The sequence below is a fragment of the Haliotis cracherodii genome, unplaced genomic scaffold (assembly GCF_022045235.1).
Source record: "Haliotis cracherodii isolate W230 unplaced genomic scaffold, xgHalCrac1.p SCAF_24, whole genome shotgun sequence".
Taxonomy (NCBI): Eukaryota; Metazoa; Mollusca; class Gastropoda; order Lepetellida; family Haliotidae; genus Haliotis; species Haliotis cracherodii.
In genome coordinates this window covers 7652479-7658975 of record NW_027266280.1, presented here as the reverse complement: position 1 = coordinate 7658975, position 6497 = coordinate 7652479, and positions in this window count along the sequence as shown.

Genomic DNA, 6497 nt, shown 5'->3' with positions numbered 1-6497 from the left:
CGAATATCCACTTCCAGAAAACATCCTGTGTTGGTTTAACGTGAATTAGTAAAGGTTAATTAGGGATGCCCAACACGTTAATTAATGAAAGAAGAGTAGTCAAAAAAATGGTTTCCTGCCCAGGACATCACACCCCTACACGCTAAGGTCGGTGAAAAACATTCTCATCAAAGAAAACACACAGTCAAGACACTGACTTTTCTACGAAGACACACGGTATGTAGTCATAATTATCAGTATATTACATTGTTGAAGATTCACTTTGATTCAACGAACATGGAAGAGCTTACAAGACTAGCTCAAATAGTAGGCAAAAATGGGATAATCCTTGGTGATTTTAATGCCCACAGACCTCTTTGGGAAGACAGGAATGATTCATGCAAATACAGCAAAATGGTAGAGAAATGGGTTGAGGACGACAACCTCATAACTCTAAACAACGGCAGTCACACACATTATGACCAAGTCCACAACACGTGGAGTTCAATTGATCTCACAATTGCCACCAAAAATCTCGCCTCACATTGCCAATGGCAAGTCCATGACGATCACCTTCCTATACTCACCTACATAGGTAGCCCACCACCATTAGAGGAACAGCCCAATCCTCAGCCCACATGGGACTAAGCAAAGGCTGATTGGCTTAAATTCAGGAAGGAATGTATATCATTCAAGTCCTCAGAAATTGCCTCGGATAATCCTGATCTTTTTTTGCCAAAATCTCAGCAATTATTGCCGCAGCTGAAAAATCAATTCCAAAAAAAGACCACAAAACTGGCAAAACTCCGGTACCATGGTGGAACAGGGAAAAAGCAAAAGCTAGGAGAGTGAGAAAGAAAGCCCTAAATAGGTCAAAAAGGGATAAATCAGCCTTCGCCCAAGTCCGAGCAGCCAGGACAAAAGTAAGACAACTCATAGACGATTCTAAAAAAGAGTCATGGCAGACCTTCTGCAAATCCCTCAATGAGAAAACAAATGCTGAAACAGTCTGGAGCAAAATACACGCAATCAGGGGTAAAACCTACCTGATCAAACCAAAAGCTTACTCACTGAGTTGTATAACACGATATGGTCCAAAGGAGAAGTCCCAAAAGCATGGAAATATTCTGCAGTTATCCCGCTGCTAAAGCAACGGAAGACGAAGCCCTACCAAACCCTTTTCAAATGATCTCACTCACCTCAAACATGTGAAAAGCCATGGTTACGAAAAGGCTCATGCATCACCTTGAAACTGGCAACCACATAAAACCTGACCAAAGTGGCTTTAGGAAGGGACACTCGTGCTAGATCATATTCAAAGACTGGAAAATGAAATAAAAACAGACAATACCTAGCCGCCGTATTTCTGGACTTCAGCAAAGCCTTCAACATGGTATGGCATGACAGACTCCTCTCAAAACTAGCACAAAATGGAGTAGAAGGGAACATGGCAAACTTTATAGACAGCTTCCTGCAAGACAGGTCGCTATCAGTAAAAATAGGGAACAATCAATCTGATCCTATGGCACTGGACAATGGCACGCCACAAGGCAGCATTATAAACCCAACCCTGTTCAATACCATGATCTTTTTGACCATGTCAACTCTCCTACCCAAACTTCTAAATTCGCTGATGAAAGCACAGAGATATTTAACAAGTCAGAAAAAAACTCAATGGTGCAATAAATGGGGATTCAGTAAAAAAAACTGTTGGAGTTCTATTCAAACGCTGGGGGAAAGATGCTATGATACCCCGTGTCTCCATAAAAGGCAAACCTATCGAATTCGAAAAATCTACAATATCTCTTGGGGTGATCCTTGATCAACACCTCACTTGGCGCAAACATATAGAATATGTGGAAAACAGATGTCAAAAAGACCTGAATGTATTAAGTGCAATTTCAGGCACATCGAGGGACACTCAGCTGGACCTCTACAAATCTCTTATCAGATCAAAAATTGACTATGGTTGTGAGGCTTTTCATTCAGCATCAAATACTGTCTTGAGGTGCCTAGACAGAATACAATACAAACCCTAACGCTGACCACAGGCACCTCACTAGAAGCACTACAAGTAGAAACGGGAGAACTCCCATTGAAACTAAGAAGAGAGCAGGCAATATTATCGTTCTGGGGACGAACATCAATTCCTTTGGTTAAAAAGATATGGCAAGACAAAAAACACTCGAGATGAAGCCCTAGCTCGAAAAAATCCCTCACTCAAGCCATCTGGGATATTACTACGTGAACTCATTCGAAGTCACAATTGGGATGACATTCAGCCTCCAGAAAGTCACTACAAAGGGTTACACCCTCCCTGGACTTTAAAAACTCCCAAAGTGCTTTAACATCAGAAGTCACTAAAAAAGAAAACCCAATCCTACTACGATCAGTAGCTATCACTAAAATTCTACCTGGGACAGCTGGGCCCATAGATACACTGATGGATCCAAGAATCTTATCAACAACAGTGCTGGTTATGGGATCCATATCCACAGCTCCAAACCCCAAGCACATTCAGTTCGCTTGCCTGATGGTACGTCAGTATTCATGGCTGAATTGGAGGCAATTCATCATGCACTCAAACTCATTCCGCAAAGGCAGTCATCCTATCAGACTCGCTAAGTGCAGTTCAGGCCATCAGTGGCAGAAACTCAAACTCCAGGCCAAACACAGTCAACAATATTCTATACGAATATACAAAACTATCGGACCAAGGGCAACAGGTGGAGCTGTGTTGAATCCCCCCTCACATAGATATTCATGGAAATGAAAAGCAGACTCACTGGCGAAGCTAGCACTAGACAAAGCGGATATACAGCCTATCCCCTTTAGTAAACTAGAGATAAAAAGCAAAAGCAAAGCCTCCATAGCCCAAAGATGGCAAGCCCAATGGGACGCAAGTAAGATCGGCAGATGGCTAAGCAAAATTCAACCCAAGATCCAACAAAAGCCAAACTCATACTCAAATGAAAGGAAAATTGAAATTGCTATCTCACGCCTCAGACTCATCTCATCATTTGTTCATCTTGCAATCAGGCTGAAACCATTGATCACGTGTTACTAGAATGTCAAGACCATGCCCCAGCCCGGGCTAGGTTAAAACAAGAATTGCAGTTAGATCCGCTATCTGTCATAGATCTCCTAAAGCCAAGAGATGCAATAGCGAAGGCCAAACTAACCCTATTTCTGAGAGATGGACAGCTACTCGAACGTATATAAACAGAGCAGCCAAGGATAGAAATGAAATCATATCAATATAAGAAAATAGAAATCATATCAATACAAAAACAGAAATTATGTGAACACCAAACTCACAAAAGATAGGTGTACCCTACTCACACACAGGAGTCCTAAAGAGGGACAGATCAGCCGAAATTGCCTACGCAGAAGGTGACCTCCTAAACATTTAATGCAACAACAACAACAACACTTTTAATCAAACTCAATGAAATGAGAAAAACTATACGTTTGTGGAGATTTGAGATCTGCCTAGATATGTGTATCCGGTTTATTATTGGCTGCGGGCAAGCGCAGAAGGTCTGTACGCCATGTGGGTCGAAAGAAAAGAACCGAAGCTTGAATGCGGTACTTGTTTGTTTTTGATGCAAGACGAAGTTAAGCCTGGACCATCGTGACTCTACATGTTGGCGACGAGGATTTTCCTGGTATGCGTTGTTGTGTACGCTATGTCGAATGTTAAATTAACCGACATTGGACTTTTGCAATCGTTTGATTGTACCAACACAACCAGTTTGGGACCCCGCTGGACAAGGTGGCTCCGTGCTTTCGACTTTTAAGCCGATGGGAAATGGGTGAAGAATACTGAGCAGCGAAAAGCGTTGTTATTGCACACAGCAAGGTTGGCAGTGCAGGATATCTTTTTCACTCTGGAATTGGAAGGGGCTGGTGAAAATATGAACGATAGAACTGTTGTGACTCTTAACTCATATTTCAAGCCACATGTGAATGTGCCATATGAGAGACATGTTTTCCGTTCGATGTGTCAATCTACAACTGAGACAGTTATTCAGTATATCACGAGATTGCGACAGAAAGCCGAATCTTGCGACTTTGGGAATATTGGTGATGTGGATGAAAGAATCCGGGATCAGGTTATTGAGAAATGTACTTCACATCATTTGAGAAGGAAGTTGTTGGAGAAAGGCTGTGGCCTTACAATTGAACAGTTGAAAGATATAAACAGGCTAAGTCTATTGAGGGTGTTGTGAGTGATGTGAATAAACTTACTGTCAAGGACAGAACAGTGAGACGTGATGCAGGAAAGCAGTGGAGAGGGAACCAGTCAGGTAGACGAACTGACGGGCCATGTTATAGATGTGGGTACACAGGACATTTGGCGAGAGATCTGAAGTGTCCGGCACGGGGGAGGACATGTAACAAATGTAAACAAGTTTGAGATTTTGAGTCAGTATGCAAGATGAAGGAGTCAAGCTGTGACAAAGGTCATAAGAAGTCGAAACGCACATATAGGACGAGAGATGATGTGAGACACGTTTCACAAGATACAGAGATTTGTAGTGACAGTGCTTATGCATTTGTTGTGGATGGTGAGAATTCAGAGTTCCATGATGGCAAGATTACTGTTGACATTGGGGATTTACCTCTTACAGTACCTATTGATTCTGGGGCCACGTGTAACATGGTTGACAGAAATACATGGGACGACTTGAAGGAGCAGGGGATAAAGTGTGTTTCTCACAAGAACAATAAGGATATTTATCCCTATGGTACACAGGAACCATTGCCTATTGCAGGAACCTTCACTGCAGATATTTCAGTTGGAGATAGGACAATGAATCAAGTTGAGTTTGTAGTTATGGATAGCGATGGGCCTCCACTTTTGAGTCGTGAGGTATCATTGCAATTGGGAATTTTGGCTCTTGGGCCAAATGTGAACAGTGTTGTTTTTCAGCCTCGGAACTTTGTGAACGACTTTCCAGATTGTTTCCAGGGTTTTTGAAAGTTGAAAGACTATCAGTTAAAGATACCAATTGATCACATGGTTGAACCTGTGATACAGCCTTTACGGAATGTTCCATATCACTTGAGAGACAGACTAAGTAAAAAGTTAGATGAATTGGAACAACTTGATATCATTGAGAAGGTCCATGGTCCTAGCGATTGGATATCGCCGTTAGTTGTCGTACCTAAACGAGGAGGCATAGACATTCGTGTATGCGTGGACATGAGAATGGCTAATAGGGCAGTTCGGCGCGAACGGCATCCGATTCCCACCATTGATGATGTCTTACAGGACCTTAATCACAGTACTGTGTACAGTAAGTTGGATGTGAAGTGGGCTTATCATCAGATTGAACTTTCCCCCGAGTCACGACATATTACTACTTTCATTACACACAAGGGCCTTTACAGATACAAGAGACTTATGTTTGGTATTTGTTGTGCTCCGGAAATGTACCAAAAGATTCTCCAGCAGATACTTCACGAGTGTGAAGGTGTTCATAATATCATGGATGATGTTATTGTTCATGGAACTAGTGATGAGGAGCATGACAGAAGAATGGCCAAAGTCTTGACTGTCATAAGAGAGAAAGGTCTAACTCTGAATCCGGACAAGTGTCAGTTCCGAATGGAGAAACTAGAGTTTCTAGGTCATGTGTTGTCAGCAAAGGGATGGAGTCCAGCAGAGGCTAAGGTGAAGGCTGTGTTAGATACTAGAGAACCAGGTAATGCCAGAGAAGTGAGGAGTTTCCTTGGTCTTGTTAACTTCAATGGGCGATTCATCGAGAACTTTGCGACACTCCCAGAACCATTACGTCGGTTGACTCGGAAGTCAGTACCTTTTGTGTGGGGCATTGAACAGCAACAAGCTTTCGAGAAATTGAAACAGTGTATGGCTAGTACGGATGTACTTGCATACTTTGACAAGAATGCTGTTACACAGGTTATCGCGGATGCGGGTCCTGTTGGCCTTGGTGCTGTATTGGTACAGGAACAATCAGGTGTGCACAGTGTGATTTGTTATGCCAGTAAGAGTTTAACAGATATAGAAAAACGGTATTCTCAGACGGAGAAGGAAGCTCTTGCTTTGGTTTGGGCTTGTGAGCGTTTCCATGCTTATCTCTATGGTTCACAGTTTGAACTACATACTGATCACAAACCTCTGGAGTTCATTTACTCGCCTCGTTCGAAGCCCTCCGCGAGGATTGAACGTTGGGTTTCGAGAATGCAACCTTATGACTATACTGTGAAGTATATCACGGGCAGTAACAATATTGCTGATTGTTTGTCGAGATTTTTGTGTGAAGACATGGACTTGTCAACTGACATGACATGTGGATCTCAAGATGCTGAACAGTATATTAGATTTGTAGCTGTTGAGTCTACTCCTATGGCTCTGACGACGAGGGAGGTAGAGATGGCTTCTGACACCGACACAGAGATGGGTGACATTAAGAGTTGTTTACTGAACCAAGTTGTGGTGGCCTGGTATTGATGGAGATGTGGAGAAATATTGCAAAACTTGTCATGGG